This window comes from Rhinopithecus roxellana, chromosome 17 (assembly GCF_007565055.1).
Source record: "Rhinopithecus roxellana isolate Shanxi Qingling chromosome 17, ASM756505v1, whole genome shotgun sequence".
Taxonomy (NCBI): Eukaryota; Metazoa; Chordata; class Mammalia; order Primates; family Cercopithecidae; genus Rhinopithecus; species Rhinopithecus roxellana.
In genome coordinates this window covers 69,966,362-69,990,027 of record NC_044565.1, presented here as the reverse complement: position 1 = coordinate 69,990,027, position 23,666 = coordinate 69,966,362, and the positions used below count along the sequence as shown (strand labels likewise).

The window sequence follows — 23,666 nt, the reverse complement described above, 5'->3', positions numbered from 1 at the left end:
CGAAACTCTTTTGTGTTGCATTCATCTAAATGCAAAGTCTTACTAAGCAAAAAACAAATTTGGAGGCATCACATTACCCAACTTCAAACTATACTATAAGGCCATAGTCACCAAAACAGCATGTTACTGGTATAAAAATAGGCACATAGGCCAATGGAACAGAATAGAGAACTCAGAAACAAAGCCAAATACTTACAGCCATTTGATCTTCAACATAGCAAACAAAAACATAAAGTGAGGAAAGGACACCCTATTCAACAAATGGTGCTGAAATAATTGGCAAGCCACCTGTAGAAGAATGAAACTGGATCCTCAGCTCTCACCTTATATGAAAATCAACTCAAGATGGATGAAAGACGTAAATCCAAGACCCGAAACCATAAAGATTCTATAAGATAACATAGGAAAAACCCTTCTAGACACTGGCTTAGGCAAAGACTTCATGACCAAGAATCCAAAAGCAAATGCAACAAAAACAAAGACAAACAGATGGGACTTAATTAAACTAAAAAGCTTCTGCACAGCAAAAGAAACTATCAGCAGAGTAAACAGACAACCCATAGAGTGGGAGAAAATCTTCACAATCTATACATCTGACAAACGACTAATATCCAGAATCTACAAAGAACTCAAACATATCAGCAAGAAAAAAACAAATAATCTCATTAAAAAGTAAGACACATGCACACCTATGTTTATTGCAGCACTATTTACAATAGCAAAGACTTGGAACCAATCCAAATGCCTATCAATGATAGACTGGATAAAGAAAATATGGCACATATATACCATGGAATACTATGCAGTCATAAAAAAAGAATGAGTTCATGTCCTTTTCAGGGACATGGATGAATCTGGAAGCTATCATTCTCAGAAAGCTAACAGGAACAGAAAATCAAACACAGCATGCTCACGCTCATTAAGTGGGAGTTGAACAGTGAGAACATATGGACACAGGGAGGGGAACATCACACACCAGGGCCTGTCAGGGGTTGGGGGGTAAGGGAAGGGAGAGCATTAGGACAAATATACAATGCATGTGGGCCTTAAAACCTAGATGATGGGTTGATAGATGAAGCGAACCACCCTGGCTCATATATACCTATGTAACAAACCTGCACGTCCTGCACATGTATCCCAGAACTTAAAGTAAAATTTTTTTAAAAGTGGACTAAGGACATGAACAGGCAATTCTCAGAAGAAGATATACAAATGGCCAACAAGCATTTGGAAAAATGCTAACATCACTAATTATCAGGGAAATGCAAATCGAAACCATAATACAATACCACCTCACCCTGCAAGAATGGCCAAAATCAAAAACCAACAGATGGCGTGGATGTGGTGAAAAGGGAACACTTTGACATTGTTGGTAGGAATGTAAACTAGTACACCCACTATGGAAAACAAGTGTGGTGATTCCTTAAAGAACTGAAAGTAGATCTACCTTTTGATCCAGCAATCTCACTACTAGGTATCCACCCAGAGGAAACATTATATGAAAAAGATACTTGCACACACATGTTTACAGCAGCACAATTTGCAATTGCAAAAATGGGGAACTAGCCCAAATATCAATCAACAAGTGGATAAAGAAAATTTGGTGTGTGTGTGTGTGTATGTGTGTGTATATATATGTGTGTATATATATACACACACACACACACATACATGAATACTACTCAGCCATAAAAAGTAATGAAATAATGGCATTCACAGCAACCTGGATGGAATTGGAGACTTACTCTAAGTGAAGTAACTCAGGAATAAAAAAACAGACATCGTATGCTCTCACTCACATGTGGGAGCTAAGAGCTACAAGGACACAAAGGTATAAGAATGAGGACACAAAGGTATAAGAATGACACATTGGACTTTGGGGACTCAGGAAAGGGTGAGGGTGGCAAGAAATAAAAGACTACACCTTGGGCACAGTGTACACTGCTGGGGTGATGGATGCACCAAAATCTCAGAAATTACCACTAAAGAACTTATTCATATAACCAAATACCACCTGTTTCCCAAAACCTACTGAAATACAAAAATTAAAAATTAAAAAAAAAACTGTATACAAATGTTCATAGTAGCATTATTTCTAATAGATAAAAAGTACAAACAACCCAAATGTCCATCAACCAACGTATGAATAAATACAATATGTACATACATACAATGGAGTATCATTCCACAATAAAAAGAAAGGAAATACTGATTCATGCAATCACAGGGATCAACCTTGAAACATTAAACTGTGCAAGAAGGCCGACCTAAAGGCCACACATTGTATGAATCCATTTATACAAAATGTCTAGAAAAGCCAAACCTACAGGGACAGACTGTAAATTAGTGGTTGCCTAGGGCTGGGGACTTGGGGGGAAATGAGGACTGCTAGTGGGCACATGGTTTCTTTTTGGGAATGATTAAAATGTTCTAAATTCACTATGGTAATTGATGACTGCACGACTCTGCGGATATACTAAAAACAACTGAATTTTATACTTCAAATGGATGAGCTATATATCAATTAGATCTCAATAATGCTATTAAAAAAGAAAAAAATAGAAATCTTTCTACAACATAGAAAGTAACAGTGCATTAGGGAAATTCTAATTTTAAACTTCTAATGTCTATAATCATGAATAAATTATATAGAATATGCAGAAAAAAATAAAATAAATGGCAAGTCTTAGGAAATCACCAGTAACATTTTACATTTCTAACAAAACTGGAACTGAAACAAGCATGATTTTTTTAAATGTCACTCCATCTGGAAAACACCAAGGATAACAACAAAAATAAATTTGCTATTGACCTATTTGTAAGAGGACCAAGTATTATCAGCAATAAGTGTTTACACTGTACATTTTGTTAAGTATGTATAATTCCTTTAATGTATCATCTAAAACAATTGAAATGAAATAATTTTAAACATATTTTCCTAATTTCTTCAAATATAACAAGTTACAAATTTTGAAAAGTCGAGTGGACATAACATGAATTTGAGGATGGGAGAAAGAGAAGCTGGATTAAGAAAAGCAAGTCTACTCCTTCTTCCATGTAACTACCCTTCAAATATTTATAGTCATGTGGCAAACAAAAAAAGGTAACACAGCACTGCCAATCATATACATCCCTCATGGTTTTAACTTGCAGATTATATTTTGGGATTTTGTTCTTGAGAAGATCCAACTATTAAGAACAAAATGAAGTGGACACAAGAAAGAATATCATAGTAGTACTCTTCATTACTACAAACTGTAGCACACTCATAGATATAAATATTGGTAAGGCAAAAAAATTAAACAGGGTAGTTCTGTGATCCTCCATGGCTTTATTTTCAAACATTCTAATAATTCTCTTCCCCCTTGTAAGCAGAGCCTATAGAGTCTGATGAGATTGTTGCTATGATGTTTGAAGTTGTTCATTACAGTCTAAAACACAGTGGATTCTGGGATGCACAGAAGCTAATTAGAAAGAAATGCACCTGAGGAGGGCCCACTTCGGCCGTCTCTCTGGCCAGGTTTCCCTCGGTGTGCGACTGTGCACTCAGCCCAGCACCATGGGGAAGTTGGACAAACGGGTGGCCTATATGCATTCAACAGCAATGGCAAGATCAAGGGGTTCAATCCAGTCTTCAGGGCCAACAATACAGGATTATCTGAATAGACCAAGGCCTACCTGGAAAGAAATAAAAGAGCAACCAGAAAAGAAAAAGAAAGGCTCTGGGGCTTTGGCTGAATAAAATGAATGAGAACTGGAAGAAAGAACTAGAAAACCACAGGGGGAAATTGTTAAGTGGAAGTGAGAGCTCATCCAAAAAACGACAGAGAAAGAAAAAAGAAGAAATCTGGTAGGTATTCATCTTCTTCTTCATCAAGCTCTGATTCTTCCAGCAGTTCTTCAGATTCTGAAGATAAGGATAAGAGACAAGGAACATGGAGAAAGAGAAAGAAGAACCATTCACATAAATCTTCTGAAAGGTCCAAATCAGAAACTGAATCAGACAGTAAGGATAGTTTTAAAAAGAAAAAGAAGTCAAAAGATGCCACTGAGAAAGAAAAGGACATTAAAGGACTCAGAAAAAAGAGAAAGATATACTCAGAAGATAAACCTTTATCATCAAAATCCTTGTCAGAATCAGAGTATATTGAAGAGGTATGAGCAAAAAAGATGAAAAGCAGTGAAGAACAAGAAAAAGCAACAGAAAAAAAAAAAAAAAAAGAAAAAGAAGCATAAGAAACACAGTAAGAAGAAGAAAAAGAAGGCTGCTAGTTCAAGTCCTGACTCACCATAACATTAATAAAAATCAGGATTCCCTTATAAAGAAAGCACAATGTCTGAGGAAATTTCAACTGTGAAAACTACAACATATTTACTAAAATGCATGAATTTTCTTGTTTTTAGAATTATTCCTGGACTATTCGGTAGCCACTCAGATGCCACTGTCTGAAAGGCATCTTTCAACATAAATGTTTCAAACATAAATGTTGCCTGCTGCTTGAACATCTATTTTTTTTCTCTTCCAGCGCTTGATAACTCTGGGAGATAATACACTGCAGTCATACTAGTGGTTAAGATATTTGGGAATAAAATCGATACTTTTGACTAGAAGTGTCTAAGGATAAACCAACCGAAATTGAATCTGGATATATCTTTAAGATGTGATCAGAAATGATCAGATGACTCTAGTTAAAATTTTTGAAGGAGGGATTACATTAATATTTCAAAACCCTTATTCTGTAAATAAGTGAATTTTAATTTTTTCCCCTTGTATACTTTTATTTACCTGGGGAAGGAGGTTGGAGGGGGTGGTTTGCTATCTCTTTAGCTAGCAGAATAGTGTGCCTTTGATCCTCACACATCTGTATTGTGTCAAAGCTGGCTACCAGCAGTCTTGCCTTTTACTGAGCTTAGTGTCATCCTTGGATGCTGTCATATGCTGCTTTGAGTGAACTAGAGAAACAGCCATTTGCAGCATGAGAAAGTCCCAAAAGCTCTGGGATTTACCTCCACTTCAATAATCATGAATATTTTTTAGCATTAGAATGTGTTATGCCATTTGAAATAATTTTGATTACACTTTGGCTTGGGAAAGGAATTATTTTAAATAGACACTGGTACTTTTTGAACTTGATAGCTAAGGATTCTAAAATGCATATTTTATACTAAGTTTTAACCAGTCAGGAAAATTTTATGTAACCAGTGATAGTTTATTTTTTGTATGAGTTTTGTTTAGGCTGCAATGTTTAGCTTTTGTTAACTCCTCACTCTGGCTGTCTTAAGTTCATTACTATGTTTAACAACCTACTTGCCAAGATATTTAGCATGTAAAATGCAGGGTTTTGATTTAAAAAAAAAAAAAAAAAAAAAAACAGCTTCATACTGAAGCTGAGACTTACCATAAACAAGTTGAGTGACAAAAAAAAAAAGAAAAGAAAGAAATGCAAATATCTGCCATCCAAATGAATACCTAAGTAGACAGCAATAAATGGCCACTTCTGGGATTAATTTGGGCTAGTAAAAGTATTCCTAGAAACACAGGATAAGTCCTTACACTTACTTAGGAACTGTGTCTGACAAGTAAAACTGAATGTACGCGGGTAAAACATGGTGATTTGCGACCTGTGTTTAGGGGCTTCTGGTGGAGCCAGAATTAGTCTGAACAGAAGGCACTTCAGACTTTCCAAACCCTGTTTCAACCAGAACATCTCTGTTCTCCTAGTTTTTGTTTTAGTTTGGCTTGGTTGGAGTTTTATCAAAGATGTTATTTGAAAAGAATCTTTTTTTGGAAAAATTGATCTAGTCCAATACACAGTGAATAGTTCAGTGAAACCTTAACTTTACCTCCACCAGTCCTATATGTGACTTTCATCCCAATCCCAGAAGCTCTGCTAAGTGGAATCCGTAATCATAACATGGCCATGGAGGAACAGCATAGGATCTTCACAAAAACGTGCTAAAGAAAAGTATGTCCCTTTGTTTCTTTCCTTTCTGTTTTTGTTTTTAAGACTTTAGCCACAAATTATCAAATTAGTCAACAAATATGCAGCTCATGCTTGGAGTAAAAGGGATTTATCTTCTTAAATCCTACATATGTAGGATTTAACAGTAAGCAGAGTGGAGCTGGCAGTTGCTCCAGAAAAACTCATCCGTTTTTGGGAGTTTTTGGGAGCAGTCATGGAAGCCATGGAAGCTTCTGATTGTGGTTCTGCCCCTCCTTTATCTTGAGCTCTCCAAGGTTCTGATCTGCCTCTCAACCAACAACCAACTTCGCTGTTAGCCATGTGTACACACACACGTGTGTGTGTGTGTGTGTGTGTGTGTGTGTGTGTCTGTCTGTCTGTCTGTCTGTCCTTCTAAAACAGCTTTTTTTTTTTTTTAAACTTGCAGGATAAAATCAATCAGACCATTCCCTGGCTTACAATCAATAAAATCTTCTAGCTACTTGTGGTAATGTGATCCTGATTCTCATGTCAATACAGAACATGACAGTTATATATTCTTGAGGACGACATATGTCTTGGGTAAAATGCACAAATACCTTTGTAGCTGAGAAACCATTTTCCCATAAAAGTTTGTGATAGGACTGGTAAGACTCATAATGGAGAAAAAGCACAACAGGAAATTGTTAAGTCTGAACTTTTCAAAATGCCATTCGGTAGGCAGCCTCAATCAGTTGCTAGGTAAGCCAGACTTCCAACTAACAGGAATTCTAGGGCGTGTTCAAATGTCTATCAAGAGATGATCTACAGGTGGAATCTTACAAGAATTTATCATCTCGATTTTGTGCCAGGGTGTCAGAATCTTTCAAGGTGGCATACTTCACATGTCTAGTTTCCTCCACAGGCAAGTAGGCTTTAAACCTAAAACATGTAAAAGTATCCCAAAATGATACCTAATTACAATTATGGCCTCATTTATAAAATTCAAAAGCCTGTAATGTCCCTTCTTGCCCATCAGAAATTGCTATATAGATTACCTTTCAGTTCCTCTTAAAAGAAAGTGACCAGTATGCAGCCCCACTCCATCTTGAATTTCCACTTCAAATGAGTCTCTAGGATCACCCAGCTTATTTCCAACTTGTGTTTCTTTCTTAAGAATTGGGGATGGATAAATGGGAGGAAACAAAAGTGGGAGAGAAGTGGAGAGGGAAGAAATTTTAAACCACATCTCTTGATCCAATCTTCCTCATTTATTAAGAGAAAGAAAGTAGGCAGATTCCTTTCTATCTTGGAAACTCCCTCAAATGGGACAGGAATGAAAAGAATACCCAAAGGAAAAGAATCTTAATTAGCCCTTCTTCTCTTAAAACTGTAAATACTTAGAGAATAAAAATAATGTATTTTCCAAAACACGTATTAGAGAACTAAGGCCAAGAACACTAAAATTATTGAATATCAGCACCGTGAAGAGTACTAGAATGACTAATAACTAAATCTACTCTCTTTCTTCCATAGGTTTTGTCTTTATCCTCACAATTGTAAAGTAATATCTTTTAAATACAAAATCAAATCTATTTGGGGCCAAAATGCTCAAGTTTTAAACCAGTGGTTTCTCAAAAATATATGAATTAATATTATTAGGACAAAATGTCAATGTAGGCTAAAATTTGATTTATGAATCCTAAACATTAAAACTATTTTTGTGGCCCTAGGTTGGCTGTGGCTCTGAAATGAATGTCACCATTTACCTTAGCTATTGACACCACACACCTTCTCAATTAATGCTACTCAGAGTCAGAGAATGAAAGGCAATGGCAGAAAGGGAATTAGCAAATATGATTTCTAACTTAATTCAAATTGTTTTTCCTGGGGATGTATTTAAATTTTCCAGGTTGCTCGAATATCATCCAGGGATGTGATTTTGAAGGAGACAGCTTGTTACTGTTTTTCCTGGCTGTACTACAAGAAACAACAGTGTGAGCTTATTTTAAGTTAATGGGTGCTTCTGTGTTTCTTTACAAGAAATTAACTGCAATCATTTAGTTAAAGCAAACACTTTGTTAGTGTTACACTTTTCATCAGAAAATGTCTTCAGGAATCTTTCAAACTTAGAAAGTTAAGAATCCAAATTCCGTCCAAAGATTTTAAACTTGGAGCAAATTATTTAAATCACAATGAAAGATCTTTTAAGCTTAGCGACCCTCTGCTGGCACTGAATATTTTATAGCCATAGGGGACTCCTTTCCATTCTCCCAAATCAAGATAGTAACTTTTTTCCTGTCTCAGACGGCACCAGACCCCACGGTAGATTCTTCTTTCCTTCTGACTATGATAATCACAAAGAAACCCACAGGAATGGGCGGTATGGAACAAGAAGAGCAAATAGCTTCAACCAAGTTGTTATTTACAACTGGAGAAACATCTGCAGGCTCTGGCACCTGGTTGCGGACCTCTGCCCTAGATGACTTCCCTAGTGAAACTAGGCCCCTGGGCTACAAGGATTTATATTATGTAACTGTTTCTCCTCACCTTAGCTGAGCTCTCTGGACTTTAGACCTGCAATATTTGCCAGACCCTCTTCCTCTTAGTCAAAATCCCAGTTACAGGCTTTCCTGGCCAGTGGTCTTAAAACCACCAATGTCCTAGTAACACGACTTATGTGGAAATGGGCAGATAAAACTCCAAATGAAAAGGAGACTACCCCAGGCTCTTCGGGTTGTAACAGCCACATGCAGCTATAAGAGCAAGAAATAGACACTCAACTGAAGGAAAGCATATCCACAAAGCACAGCACATGGGATATTAAAGAGCTTTCAATGTCTTTACTCTTCCCCCTAAAAACTCTACCACTTATCCCCAGATCCATATAATATCCTTGGCCGAAACCTATATTTAGTAAACATCCATTGTTTCATGTCCAACATCCATTCCCCTCTTGCTGGTAACATCAACCCAAATTTTGCTGGGGAGACTTCCCTTCCCCATTCTCAGGCATGAGTTTTGAGTGGGAACCTCCAGTCCTCTATAAGCTCTATAGGCCCTCACTATCTAACCGCATCAACATTGTCTATGCACTTAGCTCAATGTTTGCTTCAGCCATTGAACACATAACCAATCAAACCCAATGAGATAAATAAAGACATCAGCTGGGACTGCTGAGAAATAAAGGCTTACTTTCTTCCTACGATAGGATAATATAAAGTCTGAACTGGAGTAACAATTTTTTATTCATAAGGGAAAACACTTGTGAACCTATACAGATATGGAGACTAAAAGTTAACACAATGGGAGGCAGAGCAGAGAAGAGAAGAAATGGGAAGAAACCAGGTCCTTAAAATGACATTATTTTAGCCACTGGACCAAGTTTTGTCTGATGCTCAATTCTGGACTGCTGAGTTCTCTAAGCCAATTAATTCTCTTTATAGTTAAAGCCAGTTTGAATCAGGTTTCTGTCACTTAAGAAAAATGGAGAAAAAGAAAAATAAGAAAATAAAAGAGTGCTGACACACCACAATACCATTATCACCATTTTACCTCTTTAGGAGAAAGACCAGAGGAAGAGGGACATGAGCTCTTACCAGGCCATGTAACTATTCAAGAGCACTTCAACCAAAAGTATGGATTTGGTGTGGGTTTTCTGCCAGAAACAAAAGTTGAATAGATTCCTACATTTATCTGCAGAAAAATCTACATAGAGAATTAATCTATTTCTACTAACCCAACAATGATTATAATGATTTTTCTTAAGGAAAAAATAAATAATAAGGAAAAGAGGAAAAACAGAAACTATATTTTTGTATATTACAACTCATTCAATAAATTTAAGTTAAAATGGATCTGAAATAGGTATCTGAGATGTTCCCCATCCTACAGCTTTTCAAACACCAATAAGGTATTTGATTCAGTGGGTAATCAAGTGAAACTTATAAAAAAAGCCAACAGTCCCATTGAAGGACGTAAAGGAGAAAAATGAACAACTGTTCCAGACTAAATAAGGACCCTTTGATTACTGACACGTGTCTTTGATTACTGACATGCACACAATGAGCAGTACCCCAGCCCTTCTTTAGCACTGAGCTTAGACAGGAGGTCTTCGCTGGCTTCACGGTCCCTTAAACAGGAGATATTTTTACCTTTCCTCCACTTGACTGGAAATATTCAGCATGTACAAGCTGTCCTGTGGTATCATATGAATGCTGGCTCCATGCCACACTGGAAATGTGTGCCTCCGGCCAGTAAACCTTTACATCTTTTGTACACATTCTCTCTCCAGGAGACTTAAAATGGGTCCCCAGAAGGCAGCCATGGTGACTGACTTCAAGCCATTTATCAACTTAGCAATACACAATGATTACTGCTTCATCAACTGTCACTTCCTTAAACTACTGCCATCCGTCTCTAGCCCCTAAACTCATTCCTCACCAGTTCTTTCAAAATTGTGGGGCTTCTCAAAGTAAACTAAATAAAAGCATCTGTTTCAAATGGTACCATCCAAACAGCCTTCCCTGGGTCTCAGGATAAATAATCATGGAGACATACTCTCTCCAACGAAGTGCTTCACAAACCTTAACAAAACCGTAACATCCCAAGCTGCCAATTTCTACTGCCATCAACTCATCGTCGAACAGACTAGGTTTCTTTTTATTAATAAAAAGCATTTTACTCTTAAAAAAATCCCTTGATAAAAGGCTGTCAATATGCAATCTTCATTAACCAGGGAAGCCTGATTTTTCCCTACAAGTATATGAACCTTTCCTACCTACTACCCTAGCTTCCACCCTGGCTATCATCAGAATAACTATTGAAGCATCCTAAAAAGACAGAGTATCAGATACAACCCTCTGATACACTGATTAAGTACACCTGGGGGGAGATCTGCTCCTTGGTCCTATACAATCTTTTCACGATTTTGGAGTCAGGTTCAGGCATTCAGATAGCAGACAAAACCCAGAACACTTAATTATTTTTCCAGTGAATTTTCTCATTGTGATTAAAGGCCCAAATAATTTCATATAAACTCGCTAGACCTTCACATAATCCATTGACTAAATGATGGTTAAAAGCTCCACTCACTAGAGCTTTCTATGAGTTGCCCCATATGTATTCCCAGGAAGTTACAGATTGTGTCTCCAGACCTCTGGTCTATTTCTAACAATGATTACCCCTGGAATCCAGAGCTGCCCATATGCAGGGGCGAAAAACATCTTCAACCATGGAAAGCCAACATCACTCTTGCTCATTTCTGCTTCTCCTACAGTACTGAGTTTTACTAAATTTGATCCTTTCATCTGCCTAGATCTGTAATATCATCCAGGCTCCCCCTGAGATCCCATCACCCCTGATTTAATGTCACTTGTGCCCTAGGGGGGAAAGTGCCAAATAGCTTACTCAATGGTGTGATCATTCTCAAATTGAACATATTTATTTGTGTTTAATTTTAAATCATCATCTTTTCTCTCAAATGTTTTTGTGATGGTTTCATTAAGATTAAGGAATTATGGAGCATTTGTAAATTGACCGCCTCAGCCTGCAGACATGCTTTCTTTGACCCACACAAATTTTTATTTGAAAATCTTCAAACAAAGCATACACACTTCAGCAGGTCACAATCCTCACCAATTCCAACTGTTTTATACCTACTTTTTCATTCATTTGTGTTACCTGGGTACACTTAACTGGCTCCTTCAGACATTTGAGTTCGTAGCCCCTGCTACAAAAAAGATTACTGAGATTTTAGGGCATCTCCTGAAAAGACTGTTTATTTCCTCTCATGGTCTCTTCATTTATGGTAGATGTATCAGGTGTTTATTGGTGTCATGTAAGCAAAAGAATAGCTGAAGTTTCTCAGTCACTGAAAATTAAAGATAAAAAGAAATCTCTCCTATTCATTGCACCCACTAACATTCATAAGAAATCACTGAATGTCTGGGTAATATAGTTACTTCATATCACTCGCCTTCTATAAGATTATAAACTCTGGGAGAACAGGAACAGTATCTTATTCATCTCTATGCAAATACTGTGTTAGACATTATGGGTTATTCAAAGTGGGCACTGAAACTATTTTTCAAGTGAATGATCACCACTATTCAATTCATTATAAACAAAATTAGGTATATTAAAGATCCAAAACATTTTCCAGGGTCAATAAAGATACTGGCTACTGGGAGCCAAGTTAATCTGTGGTTATTAGCAGAAGTAGACAAAAGAAAATTGGAGAGCAATTCTGAAAATACAATACGCAATATGACTAATTACAGTCATCAATCACAAAAAGTTTGAACAATCTGAAAAATAGTATCTTAAAAGCATTCTAAGACATAATTTCTTTCCAAAGGCTATCACCCTTAAAATGAGAATGTACAAGCCTGTAATCCCAGCACTTTGGGAGGCCGAGACGGGCGGATCACGAGGTCAGGAGATCAAGACCAGCCTGGCTAACACGGTGAAACTCCGTCTCTACTAAAAAATACAAAAACCTAGCCGGGCGAGGTGGCGGGCGCCTGTAGTCCCAGTTACTTGGGAGGCTGAGGCAGGAGAATGGCGTAAACCCAGGAGGCGGAGCTTGCAGTGAGCTGAGATCCGGCCACTGCACTCCAGCCTGGGCGACAAAGCGAGACTCCGTCTCAAAAAAAAAAAAAAAAAAGAATGTAAAAGTAGTTATAAAAATGAAATGAAATTATTATGGCTCAATAGACAAGGTCTAAGGCATACAAAATAGCACATTAAATCAGTTCCCAGTTCATAAAACCTGTATGTGATGTTGATCTTCCTGTTTTTCATAAACCTTATAATTGTGCTTCCAGAAAGCTACCAAGCATCTGCCTCTATGTAGCTAATTCTTTTAATCTTGGAGCTCTAACAAGGAAATAGAGAGTATACTGTGCCAGGATCACTATCTTCTCCAGCCAAAAGCATTATGTCTTGGAGCCAATTTCCTCTTGGTAAATTTTGATCAAATTCCTTCCATTTGTAGCTTCCTTAGTACTGGTAATGGCTGCACATGTCACAAGTTGATATATATGTATATGTGTTTAACAATATACATTATAAATTTAATAATATGTACACCTGTGCACATGAGTAAATACAAGTCTATGTATGCAGCCACACATATATATGCATCCATAGTGGTTCCTGTCTCTTTATGTGATTCTTTGTGACTACCATCCAGGCTTTCTTAATCCAGTGAAAATCCTCTGGTAACAAACATTACTTTGGAACTCTGCATTAATCAACTCTGCTATACTGCTACAATATAATGATAATTAAGGTTAATAATAATTCTGATGCTATAAAGTCTCTTAAATGCTTCCAAACAATCAAAAAAAAAGATCAAATTATGCTCTACTTTTAGTGTGAGGGGTATTTTATTTTAAAAATCAATTATTTTAAAAGAACTGGTGGTCCATATATAGCTTATATAGTATATTTTTATGAGTCTGAATATTGAATTAATCAGTATACCTTATTTCCCCAATATTCTCAATACAGAAGAATTTCTGTAATTTTTATATATGACACCTAACATTAATATGCACACATTAAATATATCATATACAGGGGTGACAGATTAACCAGATCATCATATTTTTCAACTACAATGTGTAGTTCCTTAATCCTTCAAATGCTAAACTAAACTGTTAACTCTCTAGTTGCTCCTGTTATTGTTCAAAATAAAGCATATTTAGTATAATTCACCTTACTTGATGAACAGGGGTCACTCTTGTAAGAACAGATAGCCATTTTTTAAAAAGGGTGATATAGTTAGGGACGTTTTAGGTGAATAGGCTACCTGTCCTTAAAATAAATGACACCAGGATGCTGTACCTTTACAGTCCTTGTTGCTTTTGATAGTTCTTTTCTACTTGCTATACACATATTTGTCTCATTTTGCTATAACTAATGTCATTGCAAATTCTAATCTTCAGTCAAGCATTATACAAAATTATCTAAATAAAATCTAAAGATGCCTCTATATGTCGTGTATAAAATAAAGTACATAGTCCTTATTTCAGCTATTTCACAAAATTTAGAAACCAGGATGGTAGGGGAAACCAGGGTCACTTTCAGTTTGTGACTATGTACCAAGTAATTTAAGGTGCAAGAAATTTGGGACATATATCCAACTACCAATTTATACGAACTGCAGTGGAACAAAGGAACATGTTAAACTATACCACAGAGATACAATCAGCACAATCTAGTCTGTGGTAATTTTCTAGGACAAATGGCCCTGTTTCTGCAGCTATAAATTGCAAAAAAGGGAGAAAAAAAAAAGATGGAGAAAACTAGTAAGTTAAAAAAGACTTGACATAACAATTAATCGCAATGCATAGATCTTAATTAAAACAATTAGGAATTTGAACAGTGACTGGTTATTTGATGACGCTAGGGAATTACTGTCAATTTGTTCAGATAAGATAATGGTATTTTGGTTATGCTTTTTAAAAGATTTATCTTTTTGAGTATTATACTGAAATATTTACAGATGAAATGTCATAATATGTGGGGTTTCCTTCATACTACGATGCTAGGCAGTAAGTGAATAGGAGTATAGATGAAACAAGATTATGACGTGGCAATTATTGATATGAGTTCCATGGGGATTCATTATACAATACTCCAAAATAGAAAGCTTTTCAAATAAGGGAATTCTACAGTTGTAATTAATTTTGTTGTTTTCGTTTCTGAAAATTATACCTAAGAATTATGATTGGATTTCTAAAATGGCTAGTTACAAATTTATAGCCATGACATGATGCTAAAAGTTAAACAAGGTATGCAATTAATCTTAATTGTTTAATCTGGCTTAAAATTTTATCAATTTTCAAAACTTCCTTAGTCCTTTATTCTAAATGTTATAAACATTTTAAAATGCATTGTTTCCTTGACAAAGAAAAATTTCACAGGGCATGTTGCAAAATAGCACAAAAATTTTTATCTCAAATTTAATACTTACAAATTTAAAAGTCCAAAAACTACTAATAAAACAAAAGAAATGGACTTAAAGCTCTCTTCAAGAAGTCAAAATCCTTAGATTAACAGACAGTATTTCAATTATTTATGTTTAGTATGAAAAGGTTGACAATTACTATTACAGATTTTCTAATTCAGTAAAACACAACTAAGGTTGTCTATGATGTATTCACTATGAACTAGACAAGATACATACATAACATAAATCTATAGCTAATTCCAGAATTATTTCTATTCAGTTCTATTCATATAGCAATAAAAACATATGAACTCAAAAGTTTAAAATAGTTATCTTTTCCTGACTTGAAAATGCTTTTAATTTAATCTGTATAGATTTGCTGAATTTGGAGTAGAAAGTACACAGTAGTTGAAAGTAAAATAGATGGTTAACTAATACATTAAATTAGTTTTAAATTAAAGTCAAATCTCATTGAGACACATTTTGCTTTTTAAAAATAATTCCCAGAGGTGCTAACTAGGCTAAAGTTCATGTTAACCTTGGAAACATCTTCAAATTACTAAAATAAACAAGTCTTTTTAAAATGTATCTTTAAGCCAGGCATAGAAGTGTGGTCCCAGCTACTCAGGAGGCTGAGGTGGGATCACCTAAGCCCAGGACGTCGAGGCAGCAGCGGGCTGTGATTGTGCCGCCACACCTCCAGCCTAGGTAACAGAGTGAGACCCCATCTCTTAACAACAAAAAAAAGTATCTTTAAACACACAAATTATATATAATTGTTATGTCAATTAGTGTTTGTGCAAATTAATTTTTTAACCTCCTGAAGAACCACCCCCCTTTGATTTTAAAAAGTGACTGATAACCTCTAGTAAACTATTTTAGATACTTTAAGTAATTAGCTGTCCTTCTTTTAAAAATTCTATAATAATCCAGACTTTACTTTTCAATCTGGCTTCTTCATAAATGTTCTTGAAACATATTCAAGAAACTGTGTTCAATGTGTTGAATGTTTTGTTTATAATAATGTTGTACTTCTATTTTTATAATCCTACCTACTTAAAAACATTCTTAAAATGTATACAAGATCTACTGAGTCATTGTCAATTCAAGGCTAGAAACCATCCTGTGGTTAAAGGATTACATCAAACCAGTGTAAGGGCTGAGCTGGCGTTTTCCTTTACAGGTTTAAATAGCTTGGCTCTTCAAAGCTTGTGTGGGGGCTGCCGTTTGGCATAAAATTCTCAGCAGGATGCAGATAATTTCTCTGAAAAATGTTTTTTAATGGCTAAGCGTTTTTTTTTTTTTTTTTTTTTTTTTGCTTTTTAAAAATGTTAGAGAAAACATATATTAGAACCAGATTCAAAATTTATGAGACTCTTCCTCTGTAATGTGCCCATTCCTGTAGATAACCCAAGTACAGCAGAGCAATCCCAATCCTAAAGACTTTAGTAAGCACAAAACCTCATTTCTTTCTATTTGAGTTGAAAGATAAGTACAAAAGTCAAAACCAACTGCTTCAATTATAAAGGTAAACTTAGGGCTTCTTTGAAAATACATCCATGTGCCAAGTTCTCTCTGGTAATGATTATATGTTGCCCTTGGTCATTTTGGCCTCCACACCTCTGGTTTTCTTTCCATTTTTACATTCAAATATTACCATCTTTATTCCCTAAAATGGCCTTGTGAGATAGGTACTTATCAGTTTTATGAATAAATAAATACATAGATCCAGCATAATCCACCTAGTAATCAATAGAACTAAGTCTAGAATTCCGATCTGTCTCGCCCATATTCATTTTCAATACCTGTAGTTCTTGACTCTGGCTATAACACCAGAATTGGCTTTGTTTGTTGTTTTTGAGACAGGGTCTCACTCTGTTGCTCAAGCTGGAGTGCTGTGGTACAACCTCAGCTCACTGCAGCCTCAACCTCCCTGGCTCAAACAATTCTCCCACTTCAGCCTCCCAAGTAGCTGCAATTACAGGTGCACGCCACCATGCCTGGCTAATTTTTGTGTTTTTTTGTAGTGACAAGGTTTTGCCAAGTTGCCCAGCCTTAGAATTGGCTTTCTAAAACCACTGATGCCTAGGTTCTACCTCAGACTAAATAAATAAATTGAAATCTTTGGGAGGTACGATCCAGCAATCAATATATTCCTGATTTCCCCATGAAATAATCACAGCACCACACAGCAATACAAGAAGAGAAATGTAGAAAGCAGGATGGCAGACACATGGTCAACATTAAATTATCTACTTGCAAAGCCAAGCTTTAATGTCATTTTCTTTTTTCACCCTACGGTCACCCACTTCCCCACTCCCAAATCAGTAAACACCAAGAAGTCACATAATTTTAATATTTGCCTACATGAAGTACATTGGGAGCATAAATCCTAATAACCACCAAAACGTATAAAACAATTCTAGCCAAAACACCCTCTAGATGATTTATAATTTTATACCCTCTTTAGCTACTGGCTCCCTTTATTATATTTTGTTGCCATTTACTCCTTTCTGCACCTCTATCTTCCAACTGAGATTTTTGTCTTTCATTTCCCTGAAGAATTAGTAAAGGTTTGCTAATGACAAAGTCTCTGCTTTTGTTTACTTGAAAATGGATTTATTTCACTGAAATTAGTCAAGAATCTTTCTGCTAGGTATAGGATTTTAAACGGTTGTTTAGTTTATCACATTAAATATATCACTAAACTGTATTATATCTTCCATTAATGATATTAAGAAGTCAGCTAACAATCTAATGGTTGCTCTTTTGTTTTCTGTTTTTTTTTTTTGTTTGTTTTGTTTTTTTAGGTTTTTCTCCTTGTCTTTGGTTTTCTGTAATTTGCCATGATGTGTCTAGGAGTAAATTTCTTTGTAGATAGCCATCTTAGGATTAAGTGGACTACCTGAATCTGAGGAATTACATTGATTAATATTTATATGCTGAATATACTTAGCTCTTTTTTTAAAAAAAAACTTTATTGTAAAATATAACAAACATATGGACAAGTTCATAAAACAAAAATGAATACCTTGATTAATAATAATCACAGAAACAACATCTGTGAAACAGATGGAGCATATGTGCAAAGCTAAGCTTATCAGCACATTCTATTCCCCAGAGCAATAATGTTTACGGATACAATGACCTATATGAGGTAAGTCAAGACAAGTCTCAATTCCAAGACTTTGTGATACCAGACTTCCTCTTCTTTGGAACTTGGTATTGTGACGTTCACCTACAAGTACTAGGAGATACTAGGAAGAGCCTAATAATAGTATCAGCTTGAGCAGAAGGCAGAGCAAAGCCCTGATGACATTGTTTAAACCCTAAAACTATTCACACCCCAAGCTAGTTCTTCCCCTGGTCTTTACTGTTATATGAACCAATACATTCTTTTTTTTCTTTTTTCACCTGTTTGATTATATTTTCTGTCACTTGCATCTCATCATGTTCTAACTGCTACAATTCATCATGTGATTGCCTTTCCTGAAGTAATTTCTTCTTCATTTGAACTTTGTTATTACGTTTCCGATATAGTTTGAATATTTGTCCCCTCCAAGTCTCATGTTGAAATCTAACTCCCTGGAGGTGGGGCCTGGTGGGAGGTGTTTGGTGCATAGGGGTGGGTCTATCCTCATGGTAATGAGTGAGTTCTCACCCTGAATTCACATGAGATCTGATTGTTTGAAAAAGTGTGGCACCCCCTCCTCTCTCTCTTGCTCCTGCTCTCACTATGTGACATGTCTACTTCCCCTGTGCCTTCTGCCATGATTGTAAGATCCCTGAGGCTCTTTCCAGAAGCAGATGCCAGCACCATGTTTCCTGTACAGCCTGCAGAACTGTGAGCCCAAATAGACTACTTTTCTTTATAAATTACTCAGTCTTACGTACTATTTAATAGCAACACAAGAACACTTTCCTTTCTACCTTGTATCACAGTTCCAACCTGCCTTATAGCATAACTGTCTGTAGCCATATTTTCTCCACTTCTAAAGTGTGAGCATGGAGCACAGTGCCTAAATATGAGGTATTCAATAAACAGGTATTGAAGAAACTGTGAACGCAACAACGAATCATTAATTTGTGTATCCCTTGCACCTAGTGCAAGCCTTAAATATAAAATAGACTCAATACATGTTTGTAGAAGGAATTAACTAACAAAAAGACAGGAATAATATCACAGGAAGGCAGACATCAGTACATACATAAATGGGATCTTAAAATAATCCTTCCTGGTGACTGGAATGATCCATGTGGAAGTAGATAAGAGTTGAAGACATCAGTAAAATCATGTTTCCTTAATATAGGTACAGATGGCTACACAGACAAATATTTATAGATACGCACATTTCCTTGCTCTGTGAGCTGAAAGGACCTAAATAAAAGCAATGACATCCCAGTAGCAACAATCACACCTACCACTCAGATATTGGTTTCTAAGACCTTTCTCCAATAAAAAGGACAAGGGCTCCTTGGAGAAATGACTGATACTAAGACTGGAGCAGGAAACTGACAAGATGAACCTAGATCATCTCATAGTGCCAGAAAGTAAGAAAATGCTACAAAAAAACAAACAAATAAACACACCTATAATGATGGGGGCACGTCAAAGGAATATACGAACCAAGTGGAAGAACTTCCAATGGCCAAAGCTGGAAGAATTTGAATAACAAAATAAATAACATAGTATTGGACTGTAACCCAAACTATAAAGTAAATATCTGCAAGTCCACACTGATTAAATAAATGGCTGAATAAATTAATAAATGGAGAGAATAGACAAATCTCCCATGCAGTAGAATTCCAAATAATTTATGCAGACACTGCCCTCAAAGAGGGCATAACTCCCCACTTCTGTGGGCTGCACACAGTGAGACCCTTCAGTAGTAAAGTATAAAAGGAGGAAAGAAAGAGCAGCTTTACAGTGTAGCAAACACTCCCTCAAGCCAAATGATTAAGGTTAACAATAGCGAAAAGTCCTATCAATAGTATGTGACTATCAGTATGACTTGATATATGATGAAAATGGCTTTGTACCTCTGAGGTCTTTCTACCAAAGGCCCATAACCACAGCCTAAACATGAAAAAAAAATCAGACAAATCCCAACTGAGTGACATTCTATAAAATACCCGACCAGTCACTCTCCAAAACCATCAAAGTTATCAAAAACAAGGAAAATATGAGAAACTGTCACAAGAGAAACCCAAACAGACATGAGGACTAAATGCAATGTGGAATCCTAGATAGGATCCTAGAATAGAAAAACGACATTGTGAAAAAATTTTTTAAATCTTAATGAAGTATAGACTTTAGTTAATAATAATGTATCAATACTGGTTTGTCAATTGTCACAAACATACCATAGTAATATAAGATATTAACAATAGGGGAAGCGGAATGTGGGGCACTCAGGAACTCTCTGCTCTCTGTACTGTCTTGGCAACAATTCTATAAATCTAAAACAAAAACTCTAAAATTAAAACTTTATTAAAAAATAAATAGCCTTCCCTCAAAAGACCCTGTATACCAAGAGCACACAAAGCAAGCCAGTTGTAAGACTAGCCTTTGAAACAAGTGAAGAATATGAAATTATTTAAAGATCCTGAGGGAATATAACCAAAAATCAACTGCACATTTTATTTAAATGTATAATAAAAGTCTGACTCCTTATTATTGTGTGGGAGTCTAAGTCTCTTTGTAAGTCTCTAAGGACTTGCTTTATGAATCTGGGTGCTCCTGTATTGGGTGCATATATATTTAGGATAGTTAGCTCTTTTTGTTGAATTGATACCTTTACCATTATGTAATGGCCTTCTTTGTCTCTTTTGATCTTTGTTGGTTTAAAGTCTGTTTTATCAAAGACTAGGATTGCAACCCCTGCTTTTTTTTGTTTTCCATTTGCTTTGTAGATCTTCCTCCATCCCTTTATTTTGAGCCTATGTGTGTCTCTGCACATGAGATGGGTCTCCTGAATACAGCACACTGATGGGTCTTGACTCCTTATTCAATTTGCCAGTCTGTATCTTTTAATTGGAGCATTTAGCCCACTTACATTTAAGGTTAATATTGTTATATGTGAATTTGATCCTGTCATTATGAAGTTAGTTGGTTATTTTGCTCGTTAGTTGATGCGGTTTCTTCCTAGCATCGATGGTCTTTACATTTTGGCATGTTTTTGCAGTGGCTGATACCAGTTGTTCCTTTCCATGTTTAATGCTTCCTTCAGGAGCTCTTGTAGGGCAGGCCTGGTGGTGACAAAATCTCTCAGCATTTGTTTGTCTGTAAAAGATTTTATTTCTCCTTCACTTATGAAGCTCAGTTTGGCTGGATATGAAATTCTGGGTTGAAAACTCTTTTCTTTAAGAGTATTGAATATTGGCCCTCACTTCTTCTGGCTTGTAGAGTTTCTGCTGAGAGATCTGCTGTTAGTCTGATGGGCTTCCCTTTGTGTGTAACCTGAGCTTTCTCTCTGGCCACCCTTAACATTTTTTCCTTCATTTCAACTTTGCTGAATCTGACAATTACATGTCTTGGAGTTGCTCTTTTCGAGGAGTATCTTTGTGGCATTCTCTGTATTTCCTGAATTTGAATGTTGGCCTGCCTTGCTAGGTTGGGGAAGTTCTTCTGGTTAATATCCTGAACAGTGTTTTCCAACTTGGTTTCATTCTCCCCATCACTTTCAGGTACACCAATCAGAAGTTTCAACTGGCCGGGAAGCTTGAACTGAGTGAAGCCCACTGCATCTCAAGGAGGCCTGCCTGCCTCTGTAGACTCCACCTCTGGAGGCAGGGCATAGCTGAACAAAATGCAGCAGAAACTTCTGCAGACTTAAGTGTCCCTGTCTGACAGCTTTGAAGAGAGTAGTGGTTCTCCCAGCACGGAGTTTGAGATCTTTTCAAAGACCAAAAAGATTTGGTCTTTTCACATAGTCCCATATTTCTTGGAGGCTTTGTTCATTTCTTTTTACTCTTTTGTTCTCTAAACTTCTCACTTCATTTCACTCATTTGATCTTTGATCACTGATACCCTTTCTTCCAGTTGATCGAATCGGCCACTGAAGCTTGTGCATACGTCACGTAGTTCTCGTGCCATGGTTTTCAGCTCCATCAGGTCATTTAAGGACTTCTCTACACTGGTTATTCTAGTTAGCCATTCGTCTAATCTTTTTACAAGGTTTTTAGCTTCTTTGCGATGGGTTCAAACATCCTCCTTTAGCTCGGAGAAGTTTGATCATCTGAAGCCTTCTTTTCTCAACTCGTCAAAGTCATTCTCAGTCCATCTTTGTTCCGTTGCTGGTGAGGAGCTGCATTCCTTTGGAGGGGGAGAGGTGCTCTGATTTTGAGAATTTTCAGCTTTTCTGCTCTGGTTTCTCCCCATCTTTGTGGTTTTATCTACCTTTGGTCTTTGATGATGATGACCTAGAGATGGGGTGTTGGTGTAGATGTCCTTTCTGTTTGTTAGTTTTCCTTCTAACCATCAGGACCCTCACCTGCAGGTCTGTTGGAGTTTGCTGGAGGTCTACTCCAATCCCTGTTTGCCTGAGTATCACCAGCAGAGGCTGCAGAACAGTGAATATTGCAGAACAGCAAATGTTGCTGCCTGATCGTTCCTCTGGAAGCTTTGTCTCAGAGGGGCATCCAGCCGTGTGAGGTGTCAGTCAGCCCCTACTGGGAGGTGCCTCCCAGTTAGGCTACTCGGAGGTCAGGGACCCACTTGAGGAGGCAGTCTGTCCGTTCTCAGATCTCAAACTCCATGCTGGGAGAACCACTACTCTCTTCAAAGCTGTCAGACAGGGACACTTAAGTCTGCAGAAGTTTCTGCTGCCTTTTGTTCAGCTATGCCCTGCCTCCAGAGGTGGAGTCTACAGAGGCAGGCAGGCCTCCTTGAGATGCAGTGGGCTTCACTCAGTTCAAGCTTCCCGGCCAGTTTGTTCACCTACTCAAGCCTCAGCAATGGCGGGCGCCCCTCCCCCAGCTTCACTGCCGCCTTGCAGTTTGATCTCAGACTGCTGTGCTAGCAATGAGCGAGGCTCCATCAGTGTGGGGCCCTCCAAGTCAGGCATGGGATATAATCTTCTGGTGTGCCATTTGCTAAGACCATTGGAAAATCGCAGTATTAGGGTGAGAGTGACCCAATTTTCCAGGTGTCATCTGTCATAGCTTCCCTTGGCGAGGAAAGGGAATTCCCTGACCCCTTGCGCTTCCCAGGTGAGGTGATGCCTCGTCCTGCTTTGGCTCTTGCTCGGTAGGCTGTACCCACTGTCCGACATGCCCCAGTGGGTGAACCTGGTACTTCAGTTGGAAATGCAGAAATCACCTGTCTTCTGTGTTGCTCATGCTGGGAGCTGTAGACTGGAGCTGTTCCTATTTGGCCATCTTGGAACCTCCCCTCCCTTATTTTCTTAAGAGAAACAAAGGTAAAAGCCCTGTTCACAGACACTAGTCTTAAAATAATGAATTAACAGATTTTTTTAGTAAGTTATTAACCATAACCAACTATTAGTTATTCAGGGTAAGTGGAAAGATGTTTAAGAATTCACAAGTAATCACCATTTCATTTAGATTCAAGTGGAACTTTCTATGAGTAACAAACAAAAATAAAGAAAAAGGACTGGTTTGAGGTACATCTTTTATCTTCCTGCAGAGGTACCAACAATCAGGAACAGATCAAAAGAACAGAAACCAATTTTAAAAGGTGCTTAAGATAAATCTATAATGTCAGAGGAAAAATGATTATGATAATATATAAAGTTAAAAAAAATGAAAAATGTAGACAAACATAT

At 37.0% G+C, this 23,666-nt stretch overlaps 1 protein-coding gene and 1 pseudogene across 4 annotated transcripts in view; one reads left to right on the top strand and one right to left on the bottom strand.

Annotated features, from left to right (window-relative positions):
* Window positions 1–23,666, bottom strand: part of BABAM2 (BRISC and BRCA1 A complex member 2) — a 451,290-nt gene that overhangs the window by 316,716 nt on the left and 110,908 nt on the right. The gene's annotated exons all lie outside the window — the stretch shown is intronic.
* On the top strand, window positions 3,560–4,294 carry LOC104668470 (annotated as a pseudogene).